At 44.9% G+C, this 25083-nt stretch overlaps 1 long non-coding RNA gene across 1 annotated transcript in view; it reads right to left on the reverse strand.

Moving 5' to 3' along the window:
* Positions 1-25083, reverse strand: part of LOC142218230 (uncharacterized) — a 29208-nt gene that overhangs the window by 892 nt on the left and 3233 nt on the right. The gene's annotated exons all lie outside the window — the stretch shown is intronic.

The following is a 25083-nucleotide window of genomic DNA, read 5'->3' on the forward strand; positions in this document are numbered from 1 at the left end:
AGAGGTGGTGACTGACCTATGCAGGTATAAAGGATCTGTTTGGGTGGGGGGCACCAGACCCCTCGATCATATACATCTGACTAAGAACATCTCAGCAGATACTTTACAGGAACATGCAGTGCGCAAATAAGATTCCCCCTTGTCACTGCGCCGCACCGTTCCATACCGCCACCGCCGCTTCTGTGTTTAGGCTTTAATTGACATTAATTTGGAAAATAATAAAATCATTGATTTATCCCCCCCTAGACAGCGGCGTCTCACTTCGTGTCCTTCATCTTCCACTAGACACTTGTGTTGGGTTCACATTCTTACATTTGCCCGCACATGGCGGGTTGGATTTAGAGATTTGACAAATCACAAAGGGGGAAATGTTATTTTATATCCCGTCATCTCCATGTATGAGGAATGTATCGAGGTGAGGAACAGGAAGTGACCAGGAGAGACAATGTATCAAATCACAGGGGAGGGGCTTATACAATGCAAATAGTAAGAACAGGGTACCAGCAGTACAGAGGATTTCAGGAGAGGAGTGTGCTGATCTTATAGAGGAGGTCACAGGGTGATAATAAGGAGTAGGGCCCCCAGTCTGACCTCTATAGGATACAGTACACACTATACCGTCCATGGAGACCTTGGTGTGTCTTCTAGCTAGTAATATACACAGCGACCTCCTGACCTGATCTGATGAGAGACGTCTCTGATGTTCCTTCAGTTTTCCCATCCTGACCTTAATGCACTGGATAAGGACGTTACAAGACACCTATCTGAGGTCTCCTTTCCAATCTGCGTCATATTAAGGAGGCCGCAGCCCGGGTCGGCTCAGATCAAATTGATTTTCCTCAGCTGTCAGTAGATCAGAATCTTATATATCTGCAGGAGGAACAAGAGTGAGAGCAAAGAGACGAAGGCGACAAAGTATCTCATCTGTCCCATCAGCGGAAGAAAATGTGAACTGCCAAGAAAGTGCCTCAGCGAAGAATGGAGACCGTGCAAGTAGTAATGAAGAGTAAGGAGCCGAAACACTCTATCTGTATACTGTATTATATACAGGACACACCCAGGTTATACCAGCTGTACCTATATATTATATACAGTATATACCCAGGTTATACCGGCTGTACATATATAATTATATACAGTATATACCCAGGTTATACCGGCTGTACATATATAATTATATACAGGAGATACCCAGGTTATACCGGCTGTACATATATAATTATATACAGTATATACCCAGGTTATACCGGCTGTACATATATAATTATATACAGGAGATACCCAGGTTATACCAGCTGTACATATATAATTATATACAGTGTATACCCAGGTTATACCGGCTGTACATATATAATTATATACAGTATATACCCAGGTTATACCGGCTGTACATATATAATTATATATAGTATATACCCAGGTTATACCAGCTGTACCTATATATTATATACAGTATATACCCAGGTTATACCAGCTGTACCTATATATTATATACAGTATATACCCAGGTTATACCGGCTGTACATATATAATTATATACAGTGTATACCCAGGTTATACCGGCTGTACATATAGAATTATATATAGTATATACCCAGGTTATACCGGCTGTACATATATAATTATATACAGTATATACCCAGGTTATACCGGCTGTACATATAGAATTATATACAGGAGATACCCAGGTTATACCGGCTGTACATATATAATTATATACAGTATATACCCAGGTTATACCGGCTGTACATATATAATTATATATAGTATATACCCAGGTTATACCAGCTGTACATATATAATTATATACAGGAGATACCCAGGTTATACCGGCTGTACATATATAATTATATACAGTATATACCCAGGATATACCAGCTGTACATATATAATTATATACAGTATATACCCAGGTTATACCGGCTGTACATATAGAATTATATACAGTATATACCCAGGATATACCAGCTGTACATATATAATTATATACAGTATATACCCAGGTTATACCGGCTGTACATATATAATTATATACAGTATATACCCAGGTTATACCGGCTGTACATATAGAATTATATACAGTATATACCCAGGTTATACCGGCATGCTCCATGTCTATCATATACATTACTCTGTGACTCTCCCCCTCCTCAGTACTGGGGTCCCCTTGTTACGTATACATGGCGCTATCATAGGGGGGTATTCGATGACTGACACTCTGACTCCCGTCTCCTCCTTATTCGCACTTTCTCTCCTTCTCCTTTGTCAGTTCTGCTCTTGTCAATGAAGTGTCTGATGTAAATCTTTCCGCTTAATCCATTACTTAAGTGCTTGACTACTATGAGAGCAGATCCGGCACCTTCTCCTCGGTGGGGATTGCAGATTTGCTGTCAGCCTGGAATGGAACCAGTAAAAACAGAGAACATGGAATCATTAAACACTGAATGTTCACAATCCATTGGCAGAGTGATAGATGGCGACATGTCAGGAGAGCCGCGCCGAGCCGGGAGAGGCATCACCGCCATTCATTTATTGTTGTCAGCCACAAAATGTAATACTAGAAGAAAGAAATCCCCAGACTGAATATCATCGTGTTCTCATAGCGGCGAGGGCGGCCGGCATATAATGGGGTGATACCGTAATAAGACCTTAGAGCGATCGCAGCTTTGATGCCAATTGTCTTGTGGTGGGGTGACATATTGCATTCCTTGTATTATGCATGACAAGAAGTGATCAACATTGAGTGTCTTTCCGTAGAGAGTATCCCCGAGACAGGTGACATTTCTCAAGACTGCAAGAAGAAAGCAAAGTCTATTGATAGAGGTCTTCACGTAGGGGGATTACATAATTTGGGGCAGAAGATTCACTTTTTGGTGTCTTTTGCTTTATATAAGTTATTTATTGGATTTAAGGTCTAGAATATTCTTTAACAATGTACAAAAGAGATCTGAGGGTTGTGAACTGTGGAACAAGGTCTAGAAGATGCTTCAACAATGTTACAAAGTCTTCTGAGGGTTGTGAACTATGGAAAAAGGTTTATAAGATTGACTTTGAACTGTTTGGTGTCTCTCGTTTTACGTGAAAGTTATTTATTGGATTTAAGGTCTAGAAGATGCTTCAACAATGTTACAAAGTCGTCTGAGGGTTGTGAACTAGGGAAAGAGGTTTACAAGTTTCTTCCAAAATGTTGCAAAGTTGTCGGAGGGTTGAGAATTTAGAAATGTGATCTGCAAGGTTCTTCAACAAACTTACAATGTCATCTCTGGGTTGTGAACTGTGGAACAAGATATAGAAGATCCTTCAACAATGTTACAAAGTTGTCTGACGGTTGTGAACTATGGAAAGAGGTCTATAAGATTCTTCAACAATCTTACAATGTCATCTGAGGGTTGACTTTGCACTGTTTGGTGTTTCTCATTTTACGTGAAAGTTATTTATTGGATTTAAGGTCTAGAAGATTCTTCAACAATGATACAAAGTCGTCTGATGGCGGGGCTCACCCTCCCGATTCCAACCCTCACCAGCGCCAACACAGTCCCACTGACAATCTTTGTACACTCGGCTTTCACAAAGATTTGTCGACAGAACTTGTGACCACTGGAGTCAATCATCGGATAGCAGCACTGACAGCTATTTTTGAGGAGTCACCCTTTGGAGGAGTCCTGGCAGTGATGATCCGGCCCCCATAGATATAGCCCTGATTGCAACATCGTCCAGTCTGTCTTGGATGACATGAAGAGACAGACAGATTGGAGTAAGCAAAATCCACTGAAGATCTGTGCTTAGTTCTCCAAGATGGCGGCGGGAACAACCTTTCTGCCAAAGTGATGAAAAGCAAAGGGCAAAGGTCACACCAAATATTGATGAGATTCATTCACAAAATAAATGATTAACCCTTCCATTTCTGACAGCATTCTTACTGCGTAGCATTACAGCCACACCTGCCTAAAACATTTGCACATTGTTGTATTAGAAAGGCGAAAGAAAAAAAAATGGAGGTCACTAGAAATGATCAAATTCTATAAATGTATTTCGGGTCTGATTTGATCCATTCGGCCTTTAGATTCTGAATCAAAACTTCAAGACCTCAATAGGAAATTAAATGATTGTATAGTCAGAAGCTGTTAGGTCTGAACACGGGGTAAGAAGGAACAGACGTCAATAGCAGCTGCTTGACTGACACCGTGTTACGCTTAAATACTCTGCACAACCTCCATAATGGACACTTTGGTAAAGAGCCAGGAAGGAGCGAGCGGCTGCCGGATGGCGGTGATGCCTTCTCTATACATTACTATTTTGTGTTACACTCCTGACGCCCCTTCCCATTGTCGTCTCCTAAAGTACACAGCAGTGAATGAGCCCCCGGTGGCGCGGCGCTCCGCTCAGATGAGATAATGATACCTTGTGCCATATAACGATAATTTGAGAAGAAAGCGCTGACCCCCAGCTGAGCCGCTATTTGCACACCAGCGGAATCATATAGGGAACATAAAACTGGAGATTAGAAGACATAATTCCCACCAAGGGAGAGGAAAACAAGAAATACTTCCAGCTCCTGTCAAGTGGATCCCGAAACCTGCGCAACGCGGGGAAGAGTCCGGAAGAGACGCCATAAAGTAATCCGGAGAAAGAGACGAAAATATAAAGCGGAATATAGAGAATTATCAATGCGTTACCGAATATCAGAGGTGGATAGTATTATCATAACTCGGGGTACAGGATAATGACAGGCTGATACTTGGGGTACAGGGTAATGACAGGCTGATACTCGGGGTACAGGATAATGACAGGCTGATACTTGGGGTACAGGATAATGACAGGCTGATACTTGGGGTACAGGATAATGACAGGCTGATACTTGGGGTACAGGATAATGACAGGCTGATACTCGGGGTACAGGATAATGACAGGCTGATACTTGGGGTACAGGGTAATGACAGGCTGATACTCGGGGTACAGGATAATGACAGGCTGATACTTGGGGTACAGGATAATGACAGGCTGATACTTGAGGTACAGGATAATGACAGGCTGATACTCGGGGTACAGGGTAATGACAGGCTGATACTTGGGGTACAGGATAATGACAGGCTGATACTTGGGGTACAGGATAATGACAGGCTGATACTTGGGGTACAGGATAATGACAGGCTAATACTTGGGGTACAGGATAATGATGGGCTGATACTTGGGGTACAGGATAATGACAGGCTGATACTTGGGGTACAGGATAATGACAGGCTGATACTTGGGGTACAGGATAATGACAGGCTGATACTCGGGTACAGGATAATGACAGGCTAATACTTGGGGTACAGGATAATGACAGGCTGATACTTGGGGTACAGGATAATGACAGGCTGATACTTGGGGTACAGGATAGTGAGAGGCTGATACTTGGGGTACAGGATAATGACAGGCTGATACTCGGGGTACAGGATAATGACAGGCTGACACTTGGGGTACAGGATAATGACAGGCTGATACTTGGGGTACAGGATAGTGAGAGGCTGATACTTGGGGTACAGGATAATGACAGGCTGATACTTGGGGTACAGGGTAATGACAGGCTGATACTTGGGGTACAGGATAATGACAGGCTGATACTTGGGGTACAGGATAATGACAGGCTGATACTTGGGGTACAGGATAATGACAGGCTGATACTTGGGGTACAGGATAGTGAGAGGCTGATACTTGGGGTACAGGATAGTGACAGGCTGATACTCGGGGTACAGGGTAATGACAGGCTGATACTTGGGGTACAGGATAATGAGAGGCTGATACTTGGGGTACAGGATAATGACAGGCTGATACTTGGGGTACAGGGTAATGACAGGCTGATACTTGGGGTACAGGAGAATGACAGGCTGATACTTGGGGTACAGGATAATGACAGGCTGATACTTGGGTTACAGGATAATGAGAGGCTGATACTTGGGGTACAGGATAATGACAGGCTGATACTTGGGGTACAGGATAATGACAGGCTGATACTTGGGGTACAGGATAGTGAGAAGCTGATACTTGGGGTACAGGATAATGACAGGCTGATACTTGGGGTACAGGATAATGACAGGCTGATACTCGGGGTACAGGGTAATGACAGGCTGATACTTGGGGTACAGGATAATGACAGGCTGATACTTGGGGTACAGGATAATGACAGGCTGATACTTGGGGTACAGGATAGTGACAGGCTGATACTTGGGGTACAGGATAATGACAGGCTGATACTTGGGGTACAGGATAATGACAGGCTGATACTTGGGGTACAGGATAATGACAAGCTGATACTTGGGGTACAGGATAATGACAGGCTGATATTTGGGGTACAGGATAATGACAGGCTGATACTTGGGGTACAGGATAATGACAGGCTGATACTTGGGGTACAGGATAATGACAGGCTGATACTTGGGGTACAGGATAATGACAGGCTGATACTTGGGGTACAGGAGAATGACAGGCTGATACTTGGGGTACAGGATAATGACAGGCTGATACTTGGGGTACAGGGTAATGACAGGCTGACACTTGGGGTACAGGGTAATGACAGGCTGACACTTGGGGTACAGGATAATGACAGGCTGATACTTGGGGTACAGGATAATGACAGGCTGATACTTGGGGTACAGGATAATGACAGGCTGATACTTGGGGTACAGGATAATGACAGGCTGATACTTGGGGTACAGGGTAATGACAGGCTGATACTTGGGGTACAGGATAATGACAGGCTGATACTTGGGGTACAGGGTAATGACAGGCTGATACTCGGGGTACAGGATAGTGACAGGCTGATATTTGGGGTACAGGATAATGACAGGCTGATACTTGGGGTACAGGATAATGACAGGCTGATACTTGGGGTACAGGATAATGACAGGCTGATACTTGGGGTACAGGATAATGACAGGCTGATACTCGGGGTACAGGATAATGACAGGCTGATACTTGGGGTACAGGATAATGACAGGCTGATACTTGGGGTACAGGATAATGACAGGCTGATACTCGGGGTACAGGATAATGACAGGCTGATACTTGGGGTACAGGATAATGACAGGCTGATACTTGGGGTACAGGATAATGACAGGCTGATACTTGGGGTACAGGATAATGACAAGCTGACATAGGCCTCACTTTTTATACCGTCAGGTCTTATCAGATACCTCAGACTATAATAACACTTCTGGTTTGTGCTATACAAGTATGACCCCAGTGACTCGATGGCCGAACCTCATGAATATTTGGCTAAACTCATCTCACGAGGTTCTCACATCTCCGGTGACAACATGTGGACAATTTGAGTTTCGGGGTAACTGTGATGTCATTCTGTAATATCTAATCTCCTGGTTATTCTAGGTGAGATACTTTGTGATTCTTCCTCGTCTTCTCGCTGTTTTGGCAGGGCGCCATTGTTGGGGTGACTCACTGCCATCGCTCTGTACCTGGAATTAGCTTCTCTTTAACAGTCGGGTGAATCAGGAAATAAACTTCAGACACTCGCCTTCCCTGCTAAGAACTCAATTTCTTGTTCTGACTATTTTCAGTGGCCAATAAGGAAAACTCACAGCGACGCTATTACATGTGCGGCCGCAGATGTTCTACTGAGATGTTATAAGAGGCTTCGGTCACAGGTTACATAAGACGCTGCTCACAGTGCAAGAAACATGACACAGAACAACCTGCAAACCAAGAAGAAATAAAGAGCAGCCCTATAACTTGTAGTTAAAGGGGTTGTGTGGGACAACAAGGGAACAAAGCTGTAATACCAGACACAGCCATGACTAACGGTGCTAAACTGTGCCTGTTACACAACACGGCTAATAGGAAGGAACTGGAGTCACTGAATACATACATTACTTATCCTGTATTATACTCCAGAGCTGCGCTCACTATTCTGCTGGTGCAGTCACTGTGTACATACATTACATTACTTATCCTGTATTATACTCCAGAGCTGCGCTCACTATTCTGCTGGTGCAGTCACTGTGTACATACATTACATTACTTATCCTGTATTATACTCCAGAGCTGCGCTCACTATTCTGCTGGTACAGTCACTGTGTACATACATTACATTACTTATCCTGTATTATACTCCAGAGCTGCGCTCACTATTCTGCTGGTGCAGTCACTGTGTACATACATTACATTACTTATCCTGTATTATACTCCAGAGCTGTGCTCACTATTCTGCCGGTGCAGTCACTGTGTACATACATTACATTACTTATCCTGTATTATACTCCAGAGCTGCGCTCACTATTCTGCTGGTACAGTCACTGTGTACATACATTACATTACTTCTCCTGTATTATACTCCAGAGCTGCGCTCACTATTCTGCTGGTACAGTCACTGTGTACATACATTACATTACTTATCCTGTACTATACCCCAGAGCTGTGCTCACTATTCTGCTGGTGCAGTCACTGTGTACATACATTACATTACTTATCCTGTATTATACTCCAGAGCTGCGCTCACTATTCTGCTGGTGCAGTCACTGTGTACATACATTACATTACTTATCCTGTATTATACTCCAGAGCTGCGCTCACTATTCTGCTGGTACAGTCACTGTGTACATACATTACATTACTTATCCTGTATTATACTCCAGAGCTGCGCTCACTATTCTGCTGGTGCAGTCACTGTGTACATACATTACATTACTTATCCTGTATTATACTCCAGAGCTGCGCTCTCTCCACCATTGCTGCCCCCAGTAGCAGGTCTTGCCCTTGTGTTGCTCCCTCTCTCCCCGGTGCACTGTATTGTATAGTTGAGGCGTCTTTGTGCAGTTACATGCGGTTTCTCCAATGAGGGTAATGTCTGGCGCGCTAACTGCAGGTAATTACACGGTTACCACTCAGTAATTCTCCACTTATGACACTCAAACATAAAAGTGACAAGTGAAAGGAAATATCGGCGGCGTTGGAAAAGAGTAGATTAAAGTAAAAGGATAACCAGGCAGAACGTGAGCGCCGGCTGAGAATGTTATTACATGACGGCTAAAAAAAAAATCCTATCAGAAATCAGCGGCGGTTACTTCGGCTGCCATCGCCGATCATATTCACAGACGCTTTGAACCGGCAACATTCGGGGGAATATAAATGACCTCAGAATTGAGTTGTAATTTATATTTATGAAGCTTCGGTGAATTATTTACCGGTGGTCTCACATGTGAGAGACATACGACAGAGCGGCGCCAATGTGTTTCCCCAGCAGCTTCTATACTCTGCGCCGACTGCGTCCAAGAACAATCTGACTCCAATCTATATAGTCAATGTGACCAACATCAAACCAAATCTCCCCAGAAACACCCCTCTATAGGCACATTGGCGGCAGACCTACCTCTGTGTGGTCCCAGGTGTAATACAGACCAACCAGGATATATTCGGCCAAGTTCATGTCAACTCTCCAGAAGCCAACGCCAAACCCGACCTGTCTAACATCTTCTCGCCATATTGTTTCTAGAGCAGTTCCTGACTAAAGTCACCCTTGGGAATTTCATAGACTCCAAACCCCGGGCATTTCTAGACCATTGAATACTGGACTAATGGAGTTACTGCAGATCTCTCCAAGGACGCCGACCTTGCAGTGCTGGTTACAAGGCGCTACCTGTTCTTTACCCTGATAAGTTTGGAGAATCTCATTTGGATTTATCAGAGTGGTCAAAATTAGGGGCATAGTCCTGAAATAAGTGAAGTGTAGTCAAGAATGGAGCCAAGTGTCATCACAAAGAACATGGTCAGGCAGAGGATAAGACAGAGGAAAGGTGACAAATCCAAGCTGCAAGACCAATGGAATCCAGTACTGAATGCAAGGTCACAGTCAGCGCCGGGAACAAGAGCCACAAAACTGACGTATCTGATGCTACTGGTCACAAGGACAATCCAACATGGTCAGTGCAGATGGAAGAAGAAAGCCATGACTGCAGAACATGGTATACAATATCTCTGGTTAGAAAGAAGCCACTGCCATTAGGGGGCACCACTGAGAAGTATTAAGTCTGTAGCACGATTTCATGGATGGTACATGTCCCACTCACATGATGCCAGGCTATAAGGTTTCCAGTAGATCATTGCCTAGAGCAGGGGTCCTCAAACTTTTTAAACAGTGGGCCAGAGGCAGAGCAGGTCGCACTGACATCGGAAGCGGTGCCCTCCAATAGGTAAAGTGAAGTGCGCTCCATGGCCTGGCCCGAGCTCCACAGGAGCTTCATTATAAATGCACGCCTGCCGGCGTTGTTGGCGGGGCCAGACAGAAGTGCTTGGCGAGCCGCATGTGGCCCTCGGGCCACAGTTTGAGGACCCCTGGCCTAGAGCATCGCACTGTCTCCACCAACACCTCCTTCCCATAGTGGATCCTGGTGCCATCTCCACTGCAGGGAAGTGACACGCACACCCAGCCGTCCACATAACATAGGAGTCATCGGACCAGGAGCCTTCTTTCATTGCTCTATGATCCAGTTCTGATCCTCACGTGACCATTGTTGGCACATTTGTCAATGGACAGGGGCAGCTTTGGCACCCTGACCTTCTGTGACTACATCTTTCCATAAGCTGCAATGTCCTGCCGCCTTCCAACCAAACCCAGCAAGAAGTTTTTCAGCAGTTTTCTCTCTATTCGCTGTTGTGTGCAATCAGATCAGATCAGTCCACATACACATCAACAGTGTCAGACTGGCCCATCAGTGTCTCAGAGGATCCTCTCGTGGGCCGAGGCTCTAACACAATAATGGTCCAGCAAGGCTCCCAAATTTGATGGGTATTATTGTCAATTCCCTATGGAGTGTTGGAGGGTGAGCCCATAATCCTTTTAGGTAGCCGGCTAAAGGAACCTCAGTCTGACACTGCACATCAATAAGCCTGGAGCGCCCACAATCCTGTCGGTAGGTCACCAGTTGTCATTTTTTGGAGTTTTTGAGATTCTGTAAACCAAGTGCTTAGATCCTTACACTTGCCATTTGTTTCAGCTTCCAGCGCATCATCTATTATATATCGAACAATTCACCATTGACCCTTGTCACTTCCCCTACATAGTGACGCCCCCTCTATACTCTCCATGGACTCCCCATGGGCCCTATGGTATAGACAACCCGCTACAAGAAAGGGAATGAAGTGACATAATCTACACCCGACGTGCTCTGCATCTCCACATTCTCGATGTCACCGAGCCGTCTCACAGAGTGTTTTTCCACCGCTCAAGCAGATGTCTCCTTCATGACTCCTGCCTATGATTCCATGAAGTGGAAACCCGGGCCCAGCCATGAAATTGCCAAATGTATACAACATAGTTAAAAACCATCAAAGCTCAATTCCCAGAATGAGTCTGGGAATTGCTTTTGCTCTGCCTGTTAGATTGGCTGCGTTATGACTTGTAGCAATAAATATATATATATATATATATATATATATATATATATATATATACGCTGGGAGCCACAAGCGGGGGGTGGAGGAGGCCGCAACTGACGCCTCAGCAACCTGCATGGTCACCTGCTATTAACTCAGACCCTGGGGTCTCCCGAAGTGAATCTAACTCATTGAATTTCCGTCCTGGCCATATTGAAGATTTCACTGTTTGGCTGTGATACGACCCGGAAGCTTCTTATCGATGACGGCCATGGTGTTCATTGGATTCTCATCAGATTCACCATCTTTATCATCCTCAGCATAGATAGTAATCTGACTGTCTAGGCCATGTTGAAAATTTCACCCTCCATCTACTTCATGACCATATATCTTGGTCACGGTTTTCTTTGGAAACTCATGAGATCAACCACGGCCGTCATCCACACCAGAGATGGTCATGCTGAAGATACCACTGTCCATTGGTGACATGACCATATATCCTCTTATTGATGTGGACCATACTTTTCGTTGAGCTCCACCACCACCATCATCCTCACCGAACATGCTTTTCTGACCATCTTGGCCATATGGAAGATTTCACTGTCCATCTGCGACACAACCACATGTCCTCTTCTTGACGTTGGCCATGGTTTTCTTCAGATGCTCATCAAATCCACCACCATAATCCAAACCATGGATGCTTTTCTGACCATCTTGGTCATGATGAAGAATTCACTATCCATCCGTAAGACAATCGTATCTCCTCCTATCAATATCGGTCATTGGAAGCCCTTGAGATCCACCATCCTAAACACAGACGCTGCTTTGATCTCTCCACCCAATGGCGCCATGCACACACAGTAATGAACTCTTTTCTTGACCTTTTCTTCTGGTTTGCCGGGGGCACATAGGACAAGTCTCAAGTAATTGACTCCTTCTCATTACCCGTTCTCTGTGACACTGATCTAATTCTTAGCCCTACAATTTATTCCTTTCGTTCCGGGGCCCCTCGAGACGTTGGGCAGTGAAGTCCAATACCGTTGGCAAATTAATTGTAGGGGCAGAGCTACGTGTGCCGAGATCCTTCATCTATCTCACCTCCCAAGAGTCCGCAAGGAAATGAGCAACATGAAAATATCGTCCTCCGCTTGGCCCAAATTAAAAGCATCCCCAAGAATGATCAATCCTAATAAGTCAATAACGGAGGTGTATGGGAGCGAGTCAGCTACAACTGGTGACAACCACTAATGGCCCCCATTACAGAGCCCCTAGGGATTGTCAGTGAGATGTAAATCTGCGCTGTGATACAGTGTTACACACCATGCTTCCTCCCATCTCGGTGTCAGTGTTTACTGTAGTTCTGGAGTTCTATTCATGAAGCAGAAGATGAGCAGTTCTTTAGATTCTGCCCAGATAGTAGCGGTCTAGCACATGTCTCTCTGCATCAGTAAGACTTGGATCTGTAACCGGAGGCGTTCTGCCAGAATCCTGGAGGGACATTTCATTTTAGAGCTCCTTCTTTGCAATTTAGATGTAAGTATCAGCAGTCTACTGGCGCTTTATATGTCTATCTCCCCTGCTGCTACTACGGGCCGCCGAAAACAGAAAGATGTGGGGATATAATTTTTAATCAGCCTTCATAAATGTTGTCTCAGCACATTGCTGTATAAAATCCCGCCATTAACTTGGAGGTTCTTCTCTCTGTTCATTGCTTAAAGGGGTCAGAAAACCCATTTCTATGTAAAGTATTAGAGGAGGGGTCCCGAGGCAGGACTCTCATCTATTAGAGCCTCTCTCACCCTGGAGGACCTGCTGCGGCTATACTTGCTCAGACAGTCCATGAGAACTGTAATGCATCATTTCCCCACTGGTGGCGCTGCGGTGAAATAAGACACCTCCTTACAGCTGATCTCTGTGATCGACGGCACTATGATCAGTGTGAAAATCATTCTGAATAAGCAGAGCGGCAGTGTAAAGCATGGGGGGGAGAAAGAGCAGCAGGCTGGATCCAGACTCCAATACATAATGGAGGAATGGAGAGGAAGGCGGTGTCTGGGGTCCAACTCTCAACTGTGGATTTTTGGGTGCTATATTTTTTTTTGTCTTGAGGTACGGACAGACAGGATTTCGAGTACCCATTGTTCGCTCCTATAGTTAGATGTGATTGACTGTATACTTTATACTGGAATTCTAAAGTAAAGGGCAGAGGTGTAGCTATAGGGGTGCAGAGGTGTAGCTATAGGGGTTCAGAGGTGTAGCTATAGGGGTGCAGAGGTATAGCTATAGGGGTGCAGAGGTGTAGCTATAGGGGTTCAGAGGTGTAGCTATAGGGGTGCAGAGGTGTAGCTATAGGGGTGCAGAGGTGAAGATATAGGGGTGCAGAGGTGTAGCTATAGGGGTGCAGAGGTATAGCTATAGGGGTGCAGAGGTGTAGCTATAGGGGTGCAGAGGTATAGCAATAGGGTGCAGAGGTATAGCTATAGGGGTGCAGAGGTGTAGCTATAGAGGTGCAGAGGTGTAGCTATAGAAGTACAGAGGTGTAGCTATAGGGGTGCAGAGGTGTAGCTATACGGGTGCAGAGGTGTAGCTATAGGGGTGCAGAGGTGTAGCTATAGGGGTGCAGAGGTGTAGCTATAGGGTTGCAGAGGTGTAGCTATACGGGTGCAGAGGTGTAGCTATAGGGGTGCAGAGGTGTAGCTATACGGGTGCAGAGGTGTAGCTATAGGGGTGCAGAGGTGTAGCTATAGGGGTGCAGAGGTGTAGCTATAGGGGTGCAGAGGTATAGCTATAGGGGTGCAGAGGTGTAGCTATAGGGGTGCAGAGGTGTAGCTATAGGGGTGCAGAGGTGAAGATATAGGGGTGCAGAGGTGTAGCTATATGGGTGCAGAGGTGTAGCTATAGGGGTGCAGAGGTGTAGCTATAGGAGTACAGAGGTGTAGCTATAGGAGTGCAGAGGTGTAGCTATATGGGTGCAGAGGTGTAGCTATAGGGGTGCAGAGGTGTAGCTATAGGGGTGCAGAGGTGTAGCTATAGGGGTGCAGAGGTGTAGCTATATGGGTGCAGAGGTGTAGCTATAGGGGTGCAGAGGTGTAGCTATAGGGGTGCAGAGGTGTAGCTATAGGGGTGCAGAGGTGTAGCTATAGGGGTGCAGAGGTGTAGCTATAGCGGTGCAGAGGTGTAGCTATAGGGTTGCAGAGGTGTAGCTATAGGGGTGCAGAGGTGTAGCTATAGGGGTGCAGAGGTGTAGCTATAGGAGTACAGAGGTGTAGCTATAGGAGTGCAGAGGTGTAGCTATAGGGGTGCAGAGGTGTAGCTATAGGGGTTCAGAGGTGTAGCTATAGGGGTGCAGAGGTGAAGATATAGGGGTGCAGAGGTGTAGCTATAGGGGTGCAGAGGTGTAGCTATAGGGGTGCAGAGGTATAGCTATAGGAGTACAGAGGTGTAGCTATAGGGGTGCAGAGGTGTAGCTATAGGGGTGCAGAGGTATAGCTATAAGGTTGCAGAGGTGTAGCTATAGGGGTGCAGAGGTATAGCAATAGGGGTGCAGAGGTGTAGCTATAGAGGTGCAGAGGTGTAGCTATAGGGGTGCAGAGGTGTAGCTATAGGGGTGCAGAGGTGTAGCTATAGGGGTACAGAGGTGTAGCTATAGGGGTGCAGAGGTGTAGCTATACGGGTGCAGAGGTATAGCTATAGGGGTGCAGAGGTGTAGCTATAGAGGTGCAGAGGTGTAGCTATAGGGGTGCAGAGGTGTAGCTATAGGGGTGCAGAGGTGTAGCTATAGGGGTGCAGAGGTGTAGCTATAAGGGTGCAGAGGTATAGCAATAGGGTGCAGAGGTATAGCTATAGGGGTTCAGAGGTGTAGCTATAGGGGTGCAGAGGTGTAGCTATAGGGGTTCAGAGGTGTAGCTATAGGGGTGCAGAGGTGTAGCTATAGGGGTGCAGAGGTGTAGCTATACGGGTGCAGAGGTGTAGCTATAGGGGTGCAGAGGTGTAGCTATAAGGGTGCAGAGGTATAGCAATAGGGTGAAGAGGTATAGCTATAGGGGTTCAGAGGTGTAGCTATAGAAGTTCAGAGGTGTAGCTATAGGGGTGCAGAGGTGTAGCTATAGGGGTGCAGAGGTGTAGCTATAGAAGTACAGAGGTGTAGCTATAGGGGTGCAGAGGTGTAGCTATAGGGGTGCAGAGGTGTAGCTATAGAGGTGCAGAGGTGTAGCTATAGGGGTGCAGAGGTGTAGCTATAGGGGTGCAGAGGTGTAGCTATAGGGGTGCAGAGGTGTAGCTATAAGGGTGCAGAGGTATAGCAATAGGGTGAAGAGGTATAGCTATAGGGGTTCAGAGGTGTAGCCATAGGGGTGCAGAGGTGTAGCTATAGGGGTGCAGAGGTGTAGCTATAGGGGTGCAGAGGTATAGCAATAGGGTGCAGAGGTATAGCTATAGGGGTGCAGAGGTGTAGCTATAGGGGTGCAGAGGTGTAGCTATAAGGGTGCAGAGGTATAGCAATAGGGTGCAGAGGTATAGCTATAGGGGTGCAGAGGTATAGCTATAGGGGTTCAGAGGTGTAGCTATAGGGATGCAGAGGTGTAGCTATAGGGGTGCAGAGGTGTAGCTATAGGGGTTCAGAGGTATAGCTATAGGGATGCAGAGGTGTAGCTATAGGGGTGCAGAGGTGTAGCTATAGGGGTTCAGAGGTGTAGCTATAGGGGTGCAGAGGTGTAGCTATAGGGGTGCAGAGGTGTAGCTATAGGGGTTCAGAGGTGTAGCTATAGGGATGCAGAGGTGTAGCTATAGGGGTGCAGAGGTGTAGCTATAGGGGTGCAGAGGTATAGCTATAGGGGTTCAGAGGTGTAGCTATAGGGGTGAAGAGGTGTAGCTATAGGGGTGCAGAGGTGTAGCTATAGGGGTGCAGAGGTGTAGCTATAAAGGTGCAGAGGTATAGCTATAGGGGTTCAGAGGTGTAGCTATAGGGGTTCAGAGGTGTAGCTATAGGGGTTCAGAGGTATAGCTATAGGGGTTCAGAGGTGTAGCTATAGGGGTGCAGAGGTATAGCTATAGGGGTGCAGAGGTGTAGCTATAGGGGTGCAGAGGTATAGCTATAGGGGTGCAGAGGTGTAGCTATAGGGGTTCAGAGGTGTAGCTATAGGGGTTCAGAGGTATAGCTATAGGGGTTCAGAGGTGTAGCTATAGGGGTGCAGAGGTGTAGCTATAGGGATGCAGAGGTGTAGCTATAGGGGTGCAGAGGTGTAGCTATAGGGGTGCAGAGGTGTAGCTATAGGGATGCAGAGGTGTAGCTATAGGGGTGCAGAGGTGTAGCTATAGGGGTTCAGAGGTGTAGCTATAGGGTTGCAGAGGTGTAGCTATAGGGGTGCAGAGGTGTAGCTATAGGGGTGCAGAGGTGTAGCTATAGGGGTTCAGAGGTGTAGCTATAGGGATGCAGAGGTGAAGCTATAGGGGTGCAGAGGTGTAGCTATAGGGTTGCAGAGGTGTAGCTATAGGGGTGCAGAGGTGTAGCTATAGGGGTGCAGAGGTGTAGCTATAGGGGTTCAGAGGTGTAGCTATAGGGGTGCAGAGGTGTAGCTATAGGGTTGCAGAGGTGTAGCTATAGGGGTGCAGAGGTGTAGCTATAGGGGTGCAGAGGTGTAGCTATAGGGGTTCAGAGGTGTAGCTATATGGATGCAGAGGTGTAGCTATAGGGGTGCAGAGGTGTAGCTATAGGGGTGCAGAGGTGTAGCTATAGGGGTTCAGAGGTGTAGCTATAGGGGTTCAGAGGTATAGCTATAGGGGTTCAGAGGTGTAGCTATAGGGGTGCAGAGGTGTAGCTATAGGGGTGCAGAGGTGTAGCTATAGGGGTGCAGAGGTGTAGCTATAGGGGTGCAGAGGTATAGCTATAGGGGTGCAGATGTGTAGCAATAGGGGTTCAGAGGTGTAGCTATAAGGTTGCAGAGGTGTAGCTATAGGGGTGCAGAGGTGTAGCTATAGGGGTGCAGAGGTGTAGCTATAAGGTTGCAGAGGTGTAGCTATAGGGGTGCAGAGGTGTAGCTATAAGGGTGCAGAGGTATAGCAATAGGGTGCAGAGGTATAGCTATAGGGGTTCAGAGGTGTAGCTATAGGGGTTCATAGGTATAGCTATAGGGGTTCAGAGGTGTAGCTATAAGGGTGCAGAGGTATAGCAATAGGGTGCAGAGGTGTAGCTATAGGGATGCAGAGGTGTAGCTATAGGGGTGCAGAGGTGTAGCTATAGGGGTTCAGAGGTGTAGCTATAGGGGTTCAGAGGTATAGCTATAGGGGTTCAGAGGTGTAGCTATAGGGGTGCAGAGGTGTAGCTATAGGGGTGCAGAGGTGTAGCTATAGGGGTGCAGAGGTGTAGCTATAGGGGTGCAGAGGTATAGCTATAGGGGTGCAGAGGTGTAGCTATAGGGGTTCAGAGGTGTAGCTATAAGGTTGCAGAGGTGTAGCTATAGGGGTGCAGAGGTGTAGCTATAGGGGTGCAGAGGTGTAGCTATAAGGTTGCAGAGGTGTAGCTATAGGGGTGCAGAGGTGTAGCTATAAGGGTGCAGAGGTATAGCAATAGGGTGCAGAGGTATAGCTATAGGGGTTCAGAGGTGTAGCTATAGGGGTGCAGAGGTGTAGCTATAGGGGTGAAGAGGTGTAGCTATAAGGGTGCAGAGGTATAGCAATAGGGTGCAGAGGTATAGCTATAGGGGTTCAGAGGTGTAGCTATAGGGGTGCAGAGGTGTAGCTATAGGGGTGCAGAGGTGTAGCTATAAGGGTGCAGAGGTATAGCAATAGGGTGCAGAGGTATAGCTATAGGGGTGCAGAGGTATAGCTATAGGGGTTCAGAGGTGTAGCTATAGGGGTGCAGAGGTGTAGCTATAGGGGTTCAGAGGTATAGCTATAGGGATGCAGAGGTATAGCTATAGGGGTTCAGAGGTGTAGCTATAGGGGTGCAGAGGTGTAGCTATAAGGGTGCAAAGGTATAGCAATAGGGTGCAGAGGTGTAGTTATAAGGGTGCAGAGGTATAGCAATAGGGTGCAGAGGTATAGCTATAGGGGTTCAGAGGTGTAGCTATAGGGGTGCAGAGGTGTAGCTATATGGGTGCAGAGGTGTAGCTATAAGGTTGCAGAGGTATAGCAATAGGGGTGCAGAGGTGTAGCTATAGGGGTGCAGAGGTATAGCAATAGGGGTGCAGAGGTGTAGCTATAGGGGTGCAGAGGTATAGCAATAGGGGTGCAGAGGTATAAGATAAGATAATCTTTTAATAGTCCCCCAATGGGGAAATTTCAGCTAGGATAGCTATATATATAGCTCTAGGAGTACAGAGGTATAGCTATAGGGGTACAGAGGTGTAGCTATAGGGGTGCAGAGGTGTAGCTATAGGGGTGCAGAGGTGTAGCTATAGGGGTGCAGAGGTGTAGCTATAGGGGTGCAGAGTTAACAGTCACTAGAGGAGTCCTGCAGGTGCTCGCTGTAAGGCCTCTCTACAACATAAGAAGGCAGTAGTAATATAGGTAGCTTATGGTATGTGGGGCTCTCGTTACATATTTAGGATAGGGACCCAAGATCCTCAAGTTACGTCTCCAGCAAAGGCGTACATTTCATACCTTCCAATGTGCGCCCCCTCTGTCAGCACCCAAAGATGGCGCCAAGAAGGAGAGCGCGTGAGAGTGATTATCCGGTTTTATTGCGGCACTAATGCGCAGAGTTCGGTTTAGTGGTTTCGCTGAACTGGCAGATACTTGCAGCGTTTTATGATAATTACAAACTTTCTCCGCCAATTTAACCTTCTAATTGACTTCTGTCTCTTTGGAAGAAATTGACAGCGTTGGGAATCGTGAACTTTACGACAAAGATTGACGGGCGGATCTGAAGGTCTGCGGCTCCTCAGCTGAATCCTGAAGATGTCTCCTCTACCGAGAACTGCCGGGCTACTAATGGAACCAAATGTGGATTTGTGTGATACTGTATACTGAGCGGTGTATCTAATCCTATCCTGTGTGATACTGTATACTGAGCTGTGTATCTAATCCTATCCTGTGTGATACTGTATACTGAGCTGTGTATGTAATCCTATCCTGTGTGATACTGTATACTGAGCTGTGTATCTAATCCTATCCTGTGTGATACTGTATACTGAGCTGTGTATCTAATCCTATCCTGTGTGATACTGTATACTGAGCTGTATCTAATCCTATCCTGTGTGATACTGTATACTGAGCTGTGTATCTAATCCTATCCTGTGTGATACTGTATACTGAGCTGTGTATCTAATCCTATCCTGTGTGATACTGTATACTGAGCCGTGTATCTAATCCTATCCTGTGTGATACTGTATACTGAGCTGTGTATCTAATCCTATCCTGTGTGATACTGTATACTGAGCTGTGTATCTAATCTTATCCTGTGTGATACTGTATACTGAGCTGTGTATCTAATCCTATCCTGTGTGATACTGTATACTGAGCTGTGTATCTAATCTTATCCTGTGTGATACCGTATACTGAGCTGTGTATCTAATCCTATCCTGTGTGATACTGTATACTGAGCTGTGTATCTAATCCTATCCTGTGTGACACTGTATACTGAGCTGTGTATCTAATCCTATCCTGTGTGATACTGTATACTGAGCTGTGTATCTAATCCTATCCTGTGTGATACTGTATACTGAGCTGTGTATCTAATCCTATCCCATGTGATACTGTATACTGAGCTGTGTATCTAATCCTATCCTGTGTGATACTGTATACTGAGCTGTGTATCTAATCCTATCCTGTGTGATACTGTATACTGAGCAGTGTATCTAATCCTATCCTGTGTGATACTGTATACTGAGCTGTGTATCTAATCCTATCCTGTGTGATACTGTATACTGAGCTGTGTATCTATTCCTATCCTGTGTGATACTCTATACTGAGCTGTGTATCTAATCCTATCCTGTGTGATACTGTATACTGAGCTGTATCTAATCCTATCCCGTGTGATACTGTATACTGAGCTGTGTATCTAATCCTATCCTGTGTGATATTGTATACTGAGCTGTGTATCTAATCCTATCCTGTGTGATACTGTATACTGAGCTGTGTATCTAATCCTATCCTGTGTGATACTGTATACTGAGCTTTGTATCTAATCCTATCCTGTGTGATACTGTATACTGAGCCGTGTATCTAATCCTATCCTGTGTGATACTGTATACTGAGCTGTGTATCTAATCCTATCCTGTGTGATGCTGTATAATGAGCTGTGTATCTAATCCTATCCTGTGTGATACTGTATACTGAGCTGTGTATCTAATCCTATCCTGTGTGATACTGTATACTGAGCTGTGTATCTAATCCTATCCTGTGTGATACTATATACTGAGCTGTGTATCTAATCCTATCCTGTGTGATACTGTATACTGAGCTGTGTATCTAATCCTATCCTGTGTGATACTGTATACTGAGCTGTGTATCTAATCCTATCCTGTGTGATACTGTATACTGAGCTGTGTATCTAATCCTATCATGTGTGATACTGTATACTGAGCTGTGTATCTAATCCTATTCTGTGTGATACTGTATACTGAGCTGTGTATCTAATCTTATCCTGTGTGATACTGTATACTGAGCTGTGTATCTAATCCTATCCTGTGTGATACTGTATACTGAGCTGTAGCTTATCCTATCCCGTGTGATACTGTATACTGAGCTGTGTATCTAATCCTATCCTGTGTGATACTGTATACTGAGCTGTGTATCTAATCCTATCCTGTGTGATACTGTATACTGAGCTGTGTATCTAATCCTATCCTGTGTGATACTGTATACTGAGCTGTGTATCTAATCCTATCCTGTGTGATACTCTATACTGAGCTGTGTATCTAATCCTATCCTGTGTGATACTGTATACTGAGCTGTGTATCTAATCCTATCCTGTGTGATACTGTATACTGAGCTGTGTATCTAATCCTATCCTGTGTGATACTGTATACTGAGCTGTGTATCTAATCCTATCCTGTGTGATACTCTATACTGAGCTGTGTATCTAATCCTATCCTGTGTGATACTGTATACTGAGCTGTGTATCTAATCCTATCCTGTGTGATACTGTATACTGAGCTGTGTATCTAATCCTATCCTGTGTGATACTGTATACTGAGCTGTGTCTCTAATCCTATCCTGTGTGATACTGTATACTGAGCTGTGTATCTAATCCTATCCTGTGTGATACTGTATACTGAGCTGTATCTAATCCTATCCTGTGTGATACTGTATACTGAGCTGTGTATCTAATCCTACCCTGTGTGATACTGTATACAGCGCTGTGTATCTAATCCTATCCTGTGTGATACTGTATACTGAGCTGTGTATCTAATCCTATCCTGTGTGATACTGTATACTAAGCTGTGTATCTAATCCTATCCTGTGTGATACTGTATACTGAGCTGTGTATCTAATCCTATCCTGTGTGATACTGTATACTGAGCTGTATCTAATCCTATCCTGTGTGATACTGTATACTGAGCTGTATCTAATCCTATCCCATGTGATACTGTATACTGCGCTGTGTATCTAATCCTATCCTGTGTGATACTGTATACTGAGCTGTGTATCTAATCCTATCCTGTGTGATCCTGTATACTGAGCTGTGTATCTAATCCTATCCTGTGTGATCCTGTATACTGAGATGTGTATCTAATCCTATCCTATGTGATCCTGTATACTGAGCTGTGTATCTAATCCTATCCTGTGTGATACTGTATACTGAGCCGTGTATCTAATCCTATCCTGTGTGATCCTGTATACTGAGATGTGTATCTAATCCTATCCTGTGTGATCCTGTATACTGAGCTGTGTATCTAATCCTATCCTGTGTGATACTGTATACTGAGCCGTGTATCTAATCCTATCCTGTGTGATACCGTATACTGAGCCGTGTATCTAATCTTATCCTGTGTGATACCGTATACTGAGCTGTGTATCTAATCCTATCCTGTGTGATACTGTATACTGAGCTGTGTATCTAATCCTATCCTGTGTGATACTGTATACTGAGCTGTGTATCTAATCCTATCCTGTGTGATACTGTATACTGAGCTGTGTATCTAATCCTATCCTGTGTGATACTGTATACTGAGCCGTGTATCTAATCCTATCCTGTGTGATACTGTATACTGAGCTGTGTATCTAATCCTATCCTGTGTGATACTGTATACTGAGCTGTGTATCTAATCCTATCCCGTGTGATACTGTATACTGAGCTGTGTATCTAATCTTATCCCGTGTGATACTGTATACTGAGCCGTGTATCTAATCCTATCCCGTGTGATACTGTATACTGAGCAGTGTATCTAATCCTATCCTGTGTGATACTGTATACTGAGCTGTGTATCTAATCCTATCCTGTGTGATACTGTATACTGAGCTGTGTATCTAATCCTATCCTGTGTGATACTGTATACTGAGCAGTGTATCTAATCCTATCCTGTGTGATACTGTATACTGAGCTGTGTATCTAATCCTATCCTGTGTGATACTGTATACTGAGCTGTGTATCTAATCCTATCCTGTGTGATACTGTATACTGAGCTGTGTATCTAATCCTATCCTGTGTGATACTGTATACTGAGCCGTGTATCTAATCCTATCCTGTGTGATACTGTATACTGAGCCGTGTATCTAATCCTATCCTGTGTGATACTGTATACTGAGCCGTGTATCTAATCCTATCCTGTGTGATACTGTATACTGAGCCGTGTATCTAATCCTATCCTGTGTGATACTGTATACTGAGCCGTGTATCTAATCCTATCCTGTGTGATACTGTATACTGAGCCGTGTATCTAATCCTATCCTGTATGATACTGTATACTGAGCTGTGTATCTAATCCTATCCTGTGTGATACTGTATACTGAGCTGTGTATCTAATCCTATCCTGTGTGATACTGTATACTGAGCTGTATCTAATCTTATCATGTGTGATACTGTATACTGAGCTGTGTATCTAATCCTATCCTGTGTGATACTGTATACTGAGCTGTATCTAATCTTATCATGTGTGATACTGTATACTGAGCTGTGTATCTAATCCTATCCTGTGTGATACTGTATACTGAGCTGTATATCTAATCCTATCCTGTGTCATACTGTATACTGAGCTGTATCTAATCCTATCCTGTGTGATACTGTATACTGAGCTGTGTATCTAATCCTATCCTGTGTGATACTGTATACTGAGCTGTATATCTAATCCTATCCTGTGTGATACTGTATACTGAGCTGTGTATCTAATCCTATCCTGTGTGATACTGTATACTGAGCCGTGTATCTAATCTTATCCTGTGTGATATTGTATACTGAGCTGTGTATCTAATCCTATCCTGTGTGATACTGTATACTGAGCTGTGTATCTAATCCTATCCTGTGTGATACTGTATACTGAGCCGTGTATCTAATCCTATCCTGTGTGATACTGTATACTGAGCCGTGTATCTAATCCTATCCTGTGTGATACTGTATACTGAGCCATGTATCTAATCCTATCCTGTGTGATACTGTATACTGAGCCGTGTATCTAATCCTATCCTGTGTGATACTGTATACTGAGCCGTGTATCTAATCCTATCCTGTGTGATACTGTATACTGAGCCGTGTATCTAATCCTATCCTGTGTGATACTGTATACTGAGCCGTGTATCTAATCCTATCCTGTGTGATACTGTATACTGAGCCGTGTATCTAATCCTATCCTGTGTGATACTGTATACTGAGCTGTGTATCTAATCCTATCCTGTGTGATACTTTATACTGAGCTGTGTATCTAATCCTATCCTGTGTGATACTGTATACTGAGCCGTGTATCTAATCCTATCCTGTGTGATACTGTATACTGAGCCGTGTATCTAATCCTATCCTGTGTGATACTGTATACTGAGCTGTATCTAATCCTATCCTGTGTGATACTGTATACTGAGCTGTGTATCTAATCCTATCCTGTGTGATACTGTATACTGAGCTGTATCTAATCCTTTCCTGTGTGATACTGTATACTGAGCTGTATCTAATCCTTTCCTGTGTGATACTGTATACTGAGCCGTGTATCTAATCCTATCCTGTGTGATACTGTATACTGAGCTGTATCTAATCCTTTCCTGTGTGATACTGTATACTGGGCTGTGTATCTAATCCTATCCTGTGTGATACTGTATACTGAGCCGTGTATCTAATCCTATCCTGTGTGATACTTTATACTGAGCTGTGTATCTAATCCTATCCTGTGTGATACTGTATACTGAGCCGTGTATCTAATCCTATCCTGTGTGATACTGTATACTGAGCTGTGTATCTAATCCTATCCTGTGTGATACTGTATACTGAGCTGTATCTAATCCTTTCCTGTGCGATACAGTCTCAGAGAATCCTCTCTGCATCTCTGCGTATGTTTCATCTCTCCCGCAGCAGCACGTGTATCTAATCCCGTCCATACATTGTATCTCATCCTCTGGAGCTTTCTAGTCTTTTGATACAATTTTCGCTTCTTCCCGTCTATTTCCTGCGAGTTTTCTCTTTGTCTCTCGGAGAGTAATCCATGCGGAAAAAAGTGATATCTGCTGACGGCGGATTGGACGGCGAGCTGAATAATAGGCTGTTCTGCAGCAAATGTTTAATACCAGCCATTACTCTTATCTGTCAATTAAGGGTTAATTGAGATCTCCCACGAACGCCCGCCGCCGGTCAAT

This window comes from Leptodactylus fuscus, chromosome 9 (genome assembly GCF_031893055.1).
Source record: "Leptodactylus fuscus isolate aLepFus1 chromosome 9, aLepFus1.hap2, whole genome shotgun sequence".
NCBI classification, from domain to species: domain Eukaryota; kingdom Metazoa; phylum Chordata; class Amphibia; order Anura; family Leptodactylidae; genus Leptodactylus; species Leptodactylus fuscus.